At 41.0% G+C, this 9,209-nt stretch overlaps 1 long non-coding RNA gene across 1 annotated transcript in view; it reads left to right on the top strand.

Annotated features, from left to right (window-relative positions):
* The first annotated feature begins 8,168 nt into the window (after positions 1-8,168).
* The window catches only part of LOC122025283, a 2,391-nt gene continuing 1,350 nt past the window's right edge, over positions 8,169-9,209 (top strand). The window contains exon 1 of the long non-coding RNA XR_006123650.1: positions 8,169-8,493. This is a non-coding gene — a long non-coding RNA (uncharacterized LOC122025283). The remainder of the gene's footprint in view (positions 8,494-9,209) is intronic.

The raw sequence follows: 9,209 nt of genomic DNA, 5'->3' as shown, positions 1-9,209 counted from the left end.
GACCTTATGTATTTTTATTTTTATTTTATTTATTTAAGTGTTTGGCTAGGAGCAAAAATTCAACTAAAGCATATATATTTTTCTTTATTCTTTATTCATGATAGAATATTATAGAATTTTGCTAAGGATCCTATGGGTGTTACAGTCCTTCCCAATGAGTAGTATGTCATCCACATACAATATGAGGAAGACAACTATATCCCCTACAACCTTCTTGTAGACACAAGGCTCATCTTCATTCTTGATGAAACCAAACTGTTTGATTGCATCATCGAATCGAAGATTCCAGCTCCGAGAAGCTTGCTTTAGTCCATAAATGGACCTATGCAGCTTACATATTCTGCTAGTATGTTGTGGATCTACAAAACCCTCAGGTTGTATCATGTACACATCCTCGAGTAGGTTTCCATTCAGAAACGCGGTTTTGACATCCATCTGCCAGATCTCGTAATCGTGGTAACCTGCAATAGAAAGCATGATCCGAATGGACTTAAACATCGCTACTGGAGAAAAGGTTTCATCATAGTCAATACCATTAATCTGCTTGAAACCTTTAGCTACCAAGCGACCCTTATAGATAGGTCCATCCATGTCAGTCTTTCTCTTAAAGACCCACTTGCACCCAATGGGTTTTACCCCTTCAGGAGGATCAACCAAAGTCCATACTTGGTTGGTGTACATGGATTCCATTTCGGATCTCATGGCTTCTAGCCATTTCTCGGAATCTGGTCTCATCACAGCTTCTTGATAGATGGTTGGCTCATCCTCTATGAGCACAATGTCATCATGGTCAGAGAAGAGAAATGAGTATCTCTCAGGCTGACGACATACTCTATCAGACCTGCGAAGAGGTATGTCTACTTGAACTGGTTGTTGGTCCTCAACTCCTTGTGGAACAACATCATCCACAACACTTTGTGGTTCCAGTTCAATTTCCATCGAGTTCTATTGTTCGCATCTTGAACTTCTTCAAGATCGAACGCTCTCCCACTAGTCTTTCTAGAAACAAAGTCCCTTTCTAGAAAGACCCCGGTCTTTGCCACATGTGTTGACCGGGAATGTAGAAGTAATATCCCTTACTTTCCTTGGGATATCCAATGAAATAGCACTTGTCGGATTTGGGTCCTAATTTGTGCGAGACTTGACGTCGACGTATGACATCCCCAAATCCTCATGAAAGACACCTGGGCATCTCTCCCAGTCCATATCTTATATGGTGTCTTTATCACGGCCTTGGATGGAACTCGGTTGAGAATGAAAGCTGCTGTGTCTAGAGAATATCCCCATAGATATGTCGGAAGATCTGTGTGACTCATCATAGATCGTACCGTATCTAATAAGGTACGATTCCTCCTTTTGGATACACCATTCCACTGTGGTGTTCCAGGAGGAGTGAGTTGAGATAAAATCCCACACTCAGCTAAGTAGTCACGAAACTCATGCCTTAAGTATTCTCCACCTCGATCTGATCGAAGTACCTTAATACTCTTGCCAAGCTGGTTCTGTTCTTCATTCTTGAATTCTTTGAACTTTTCAAAGGATTCAGATTTATGCGTCATCAAATACACATAACCATATCTACTGAAGTCATCAGTAAATGTGATGAAGTACCTATAACCGCCTCTAGCAGCGACATTGAAAGGGCCACATACATCACTATGTATGAGTCCTAACAGATCAGTCGCTCTCTCGTTGTGCCCACTAAAGGGAGTCTTGGTCATCTTGCCTCGTAGGCATGACTCACATATCTCATATGATTCAAAATCAAATGAGTCCAGCAAACCATCCTTATGGAGCTGGGATATGCGCTTGTCATTTATATGACCTAAGCGATAGTGCCAGAGATAGGTGTGGTTCATATCGTTCGATTTGAACCTCTTGGTATTAACGTTATAGATAGAGCTCTCAAGGTCTAGAATATAGAGTCCGTTCATCAGAGGTGCACTACAATAGAACATATCGTTTAAATAGATATAACAACATTTGTTCTTTATTATAAACGAGAATCCTTTCTTGTCCAAACAAGAAATTGATATAATGTTCTTAGTCAAGGTAGACACATAACAACAATCATCTAATTCTAATACAAGCCCAGAGGGGAGAGATAGATGATAAGTTCCTACAGCAATAGCAGCAACTCGTGCTCCATTGCCTACTCGTAGGTCTATCTCACCCTTCGTCAATGCCCTGCTATTCCTCAGCGCTTGTACATTAGTACAAATGTGCGAAGCACAACCGGTATCTAATACCCACGATGAAGAAAAAGAGAGGTTGACTTCTATAACATGTATACCTGAAGTAGAAATCTTATTTCTCTTCTTCTTAAGATCTTCCAGGTATTCTTTGGAGTTCCTCTTCCAGTGCCTTGCTTGTCCTTGATATAGGTGACAAAGATGCTCAACCATATCGTAAGCGCCCATCAACTCATGTTGCTTCTGAAGCTCAGAGTTCATGGTCGCGAGCATAAGACAGGACACATCTAATGCGTCATCTTGATGCTTCTTGTAAGCATCTCGGTCTGCTCGCGTGGCAGTGGCAGGAGGAGCCTCCGGAACGTACAGTTTACGTTCCTGAGTGAGAACTATTCTCAGGTTCCTGTACCAGTCCAGGAAATTTGCTCCGTTGAGCTTGTCCTTCTTAAGGACAGAACGCAGGGAGAAAGAGTTCGTATTCGACGTCATGGTTATCTACAACAGAAAATTTGCATAAATAAATATCATATTCTTTTAAAATCATTTAATTAGGCCTTTAACTAAATGATGCTCCCACTGAATACTATAATTCTTGTGGGACAAGATCCACATCATACTAACCCTTGAGTTAGCTTTGGCTAATACGCCCAAGGCTTAGTATGATCGGTAGGTAACGATTACCAATTACATCTCTATGCAACTCTTGTTTATAGAATCAATATCCGCATTTATATTAAAACTCGAGTTAGCTTTGGCTAATACGCCCGAGAGTTAATATAGATGTGATTTTGACCTATCTTTTCCAACCGTTGGAATAATGCCTATAGTTGACTCGATCCAACCGAGTAACTAGGAATACTCAATCTAATTGAGTTTGTATTCACCCATGCGTTGATAGGCGGGACCAAGATTGTCCCTCCGTACCCTACCAAGATAATATGTATTGCTCTGCTTTGGCAGATTCAACAATACATGTGATCGAGGTAGTGATAGGTATCACGGCACGGTTAGGCATTTAGAGTTGAGTCGATTGAGATCTAATCTAATCGAAAAAGGATGCATCTTGTGCACGACTTAGATCTAATCTAATCGCAAGGGTGCATCATGTGCACGACTTAGATCTAATCTAATCGTAAGGCACTAATTAATTAACTACTTATTAAATATGCATCACATACACAAGCAATTAATTAATTTATTTGTGATTTAGTCATGGCCCTACTACGATCTTCTCAAGCCAATGAGAAGATCGACTGGTCAACCTAGGGTCAACAGCTTCTCCAAGCTCCTCCCTTTGACCACCTTGTGTTGCTCGTGCCAGCCTCGGAACTCCGTCTCGTGTGGACCCTCCACCGCTCCAATTTGTACATTACAATTTGAAACTCGAGTTACATTTGAGTCTAAATCTAATTTACAACAAGAATATAAGAGAAGGCACGACGCGCAGGTCGCGAAAAAAAAATAAAAAATATACAACACGCGCAAACACATAACGGCACGCAGGCCGTATTATGAATTACAACACAATCCAATCATATTGGGTTTTTGGGCCATGACTATCACAAAATTAATATATAATTCAAAATTATATATTTTCATAATTTTTCTATAATTTTAAAATTATTTTTTACAATTTTTACGAGTAAAATTTCCCGGCGGTCCCGTTTAGCGGTTTCGGGCGCAATCGCGGAACGGATCCCCTTGCGATCTAACCATCACGAGGGTTCGTTTGTGATCCAACAGCGCCTAAAGCCGCTATCCCAAAACGATTTGGGCCGAGACATTGCCGTTTCGGAAAAATCTTCCCGGCGGATTCGTTTTTAGCGATTTTGGGTGCAATCGCGGAGCAAATCCCCTTGCGGGGTTAGGGGCAGTACCCCTACCCACGATCTAACCATCGTGAGTTGCTCCTTTGCGATCTAATGGCACCCAAGCCCGCTGTCCCAAACGGATTTGGGGCAAAACGAAGCCGTTTTGGAAAAATCTTTCCGGTAGCCGAAGCCTACAAGTGCCGAGACAGAAAAATTACCCATAAAAACTATAAAATTATAATTTTACAGAAAATTACAGAAGCTTTAGTTTTCATAAAACCAAAAACAAACTCGTACAAGCTTTGCACGTGGCTCTGATACCACTGTTGGATTTTTCGGGCCGCGAAAATCGCTTTTCGCGTCGCGGAAACCCCGAATTACCCAAAGCCGTAGATCCGTGCAAGGAAAACCGAAATAAAATTGTGAGTACGAGTTTAAAAACCTCTAGATCTACACTAGATGAGAGTTATACCTTCGAAGCGTGCCCTCGCAAATCCCGCTCGTCAAACGGTACGCCGGATCTCGAGACCGTCAAGTGTCGATCCTCTAGAAGTATCCACACGAACAATTCTTGATGGAGAAAACCTAAACAAAGGTGTGTTAGCACCTTGCTAGGTCACGGCAAGGAAGACGAGGGAGAGCAAGGAGAGAGCACAAGGAAGAAGAAGGAGTAAAATGAGGAGTTGAATGAAAAATGAATTTTCATCCCCACCTCTAAAGTGGCCGGCCACATTTTAGTGTGTAACCCCCATTTCCTCTTAATTACAATTAAGTGGAGGCCATTAAGAGGTGTTGTGTAACTCCTATGATGTGGAACATCATGAAGATGTGGACCATTACCATTGGTCCACATCATGCCACCTCACAATGATGTGGCAAATGAGTAACCTCCACTCATTTATTGTGGTCAACCCACATTAAATGCAATGGAGGCTTGTAACCTCCATGAGGTGGCAAAACAAGATGATGTGGAACAACACTATTGGTCCACATCTTGCCACCTCACTCATGATGTGGCAAAGAGTCAAGTCAAACTTGACTTTTCCTCTTCCTCTCTAGTCAAGTCAAACTTGCCTCAATCTCTCTCATGGTTGATCTAATCAAACCATTTGATTCAAGCCAACTTAATATAATGAATCTAATTCATTAAATTAAATTGATCTAATAAGTCATAATATAAATTAGACTAATTAAATACATGAATCAATTTGAGTCTAACTCAATTAGCCCAATTTGGATTACTCTTAATCCAATTTGATTCATCAAATGAATCTAATCCTCTTGGTTCATCATATGAACCAAATCTCCATCTAATTGTCCTAAGTGTGTGACCCTATAGGTTCTTGTAACGTTGGCAATGCCCTAAACCCATTTAGGAGCATAAGTAATGAGCGGTATCTAGCAACACATCATTACTACCCAAGTTACAAGAAATGTCGAGATCCAACATCACCTTGTGACTACTAATTGTGACTCCTCACAATATATGACATTGTCCTTCTATCCTAGACATCTAGATTGATCAATGTGAGGCATAGACCGTGTCATCCTCTAATCAATCTAAATCTTGAACTCCAAGTAGACTCACTCGATCAAATGAGCTCAACATCTAATGTTGACTCATTTGGGCATGGTCATGCACTTCGTGGTCTAACTCTATCAAGAATATTGATGTCGCTCCCGTCATATGGGAGGGATAGATCCCATCTACATCACTCACATCCCTCTGTATAATTTGTTACATACCCAGTAATCGCTTTTATAGTCCACCCTGTTACGGGTGACGTTTAACGAAACTAAAGTACATAACTCCTTATGTAGGGATCCATGGTGACTTCAGGTCTAAGGACTAATAGTCATACTAATAGCCACATGAGAAAGTATATGACACTCATATAACGATCCATGATACTTTCTCACGGCGGGTCATTTAGTATACAGTCTCTAATGCATACCCATGTGTCAGCTTGATATCTCTATATCCATGACTTGTGAGATCAAGTCATCGAGCTGACCTACATGCTAGTCTTATTGTATTAACATTGTCCCTGAATGTTAATACTCGACTAGGAATGATTTAGAGTAGTGTTCCCTATATCATCTCACTATCGATTCAACTAATCGATTGATATAGGCATGAACCTTCTACTCAAGGACGCTATTATACTTAGTCTATTTGGCACTAATACAAATAAGTATAATAACCAAACAAATGTCTTTATTAATATACAAGAATATGATACAATGAGTCCATACAATCATCAAATGATTGGCTCTAGGGCTCTAACTAACAAGATTTATCTCTATAAATCTGTATCCCTAGAATGCGGGATGCTTCACCTAAGTCCTTTATTGAGAAACATGTCCCTAGCCAAGTCTTGACAGACTGTAGCAAAGGGATGACTTTCCCAATTTGCAGTATGTCATCCACATACAATATGAGGAAGACAACTATGTCCCCTACAACCTTCTTGTAGACACAAGGTTCATCTTCATTCTTGATGAAACCAAACTATTTGATTGCATCATCGAATCGAAGATTCCAGCTCCGAGAAGCTTGCTTTAGTCCATAAATGGACCTATGCTACTTGCATACTCTGCTAGTATGCTTTGGATCTACAAAATCCTCAGGTTGTGTCATGTACACATCCTCGAGTAGGTTTCCATGATTTGGATCTACGTAATCCTGGTAAGCTGCAATAGCAAGAATGATCCGAATGGACTTAAACATCTCTACTGGTGAAAAGTTTCATCATAGTCAATACCATGAATCTGCTTGAAACCTTTAGCTACCAAGCGACCCTTATAGATAAGTCCATCCATGTCAGTCTTTCTCTTAAAGACCCACTTACACCCTATGGGTTTTACCCCTTCAGGTGGATCAACCAAAGTCCATACTTGGTTGGTGTACATGGATTCCATTTCGGATCTCATGGCTTCTTGCCACTTCTCAGAATCTGGTCTCATCACAGCTTCCTGATAGGTGGTAGGCTCATCCTTTATGAGCACAACATCATCATGGTCAAACAAGAGAAATGAGTATCTCTCAGGCTAACGACGTACTCTATCAGACCTGCGAAGAGGTATGTCTACTTGAACTGGTTTTTGTACCTCAACTCTTTGTGGAACAACATCATCCACAACACTTTGTGGTTCCAGTTCAACTTCCATCGAGGCTTTAGTGCTAGGATCCGCATCTTGAACTTCTTCAAGATCGAATGTACTCCCACTAGCCTTTCTAGAAACAAAGTCCCTTTCTAGAAAGACTCCAGTCTTTGCCACAACTATCTTGTGCTGACTGGGAATGTAGAAGTAATATCCCTTAGTTTCCTTGGGATATCCTATAAAGTAGCACTTGTCGGATTTGGGTCATAATTTATCTGAGACTTGACGTCTAACGTAGGCCTCACATCCCCAAATCCTCATGAAAGACACTTGGGCATCTCTCCCAGTCCATATCCTATATGGTGTCTTTATCACGGCCTTGGATGGAACTCGGTTGAGTATAAAAGCTGTCGTGTCTAGAGTATAGCCCCAAAGGAATGTCGGAAGATCTGTGTGACTCATCATAGACCGTACCGGGTATGTATACCCGTTACATACCCGTAACGAAAGGAGGCTAGAGTATACCCGTTACATACCCAGTAGACATGACTTGCATGTCTCATATGATTAAAAAACAAATGAGTCCAGCAAACTATCTTTATGGAGCTAGGATAAGCGATTCTCATTTATATGACCTAAGCGACAATGCCAGAGATAGGTTCTGTTCATATCATTTGACTTGAACCTTTTGGTACTTATGTTATAGGGGTTCTCTAAGTCTAGAATGTAGAGTCCGTTCATCAGAGGTGCACTACAATAGAACATTTTGTTTAAGCAAATAGAACAACATTTGTTCTTTATTATAAATGAAACCTTTCTTGTCTAAACAAGAAACTGAAATGATGTTCTTTGTGAGAGTAGACACATAACATGTAAGGACCCACGAGCGAAATTAAGGAATTTATTTATGAAATTATTTAAGGTCACACAAGCGCAAATTAAAGGATTAATTTATGAAATATTCTACAAATTTTAGGAATTTTTCTAAATTTTTAATTGAATTTATACGACATATTTCAAGGGGATATAACTATTAAAATTGAGGGAAGTATATGATACTTGTTAGGTTGGGAGTTGATTAGCTTAATTAACTTAGGGATAGGAATAACAAACCTAGGTATTCACCTCTCGCCCCCGATCCCTCAAGATTTTCCCGAAGACGCCGACACCTCCTCGCTGGTCATCTCCGCACGGTGCTTTCCACGGTGCCCTAAGCTTCAACCAAGCGCCACTACACGCAGACGGGCTTCTGGAAATGGTGCGACCTGACGCGGGGCTTGCAACGGTCTCTCCGACGGCGCAAAAGCCTCGGCGAGAGCTTCAAGCGGTGGTACGAGGAAGAGGAAGGCAAGTTCACATCCTTGTGATTTCTTGAAATCCATGAGGTAAGGAGGTGTTGAAATGCTTACGGATGAGGTTTGTTTGATCGAATGGTCTGTGAATCCCATGTTCTGTGATGATTTTTGCTTCGCCTGTGGTTTCGTTCTGGTTTTCGAGTGTGAATTTGGGTTTTCCGCAAGATGGCTTGGCTCTGTCGGGTTCTTCATGCTGATTTGAGTTAGGGTTCATGTTTTGATGGCCTCGATTTGTTGCGTTGGTGTTGGATTTCCTCTATGTACAGCCGAAGGATTTGGGACAGGATGATGGTACTTTTCTCTTTGATTTATAAAGCATTTGCTTCTTCTCGTGGGTTCTATAAGGTTGGATAGATTCGGTTGTGAGTGTATCTTCTGTGATAGCTGAGATCCGTAAGGTATAGAGGGGCGGGAACCTAAACCTAAAGAAGGTGAGCTTTGATATGGGTTTTCGATTGGCTTCTCACTGTGGGGTTTTGATTGGTTTTCTTTGGAGATGTCCTAATCTGATTCTTTTGTGAATGCTATCGATCGTTTTTTTTTCTCTTGTGGATGTGTTTGATTGGTGTTTCTTTTGTGGATTGGTTTATTTCTTGTGGGATGTGTCCTTGTTGGAGGTTTCGGCTGAAGGTTTCCGGTTGATTTGCAAATGTTACCGATAATGTTTGACGGTGGTTTCTGCGCGACGAAGATAAATTTTCACAGTAGGCTTTCCTGGAGATTTGGCTGGTGTTCGGTGAGTTGGG

This window comes from Zingiber officinale, chromosome 9B (assembly GCF_018446385.1).
Source record: "Zingiber officinale cultivar Zhangliang chromosome 9B, Zo_v1.1, whole genome shotgun sequence".
In the NCBI taxonomy this organism is placed as follows: Eukaryota; Viridiplantae; Streptophyta; class Magnoliopsida; order Zingiberales; family Zingiberaceae; genus Zingiber; species Zingiber officinale.
This window is presented reverse-complemented; position numbering and strand designations above follow the sequence as displayed.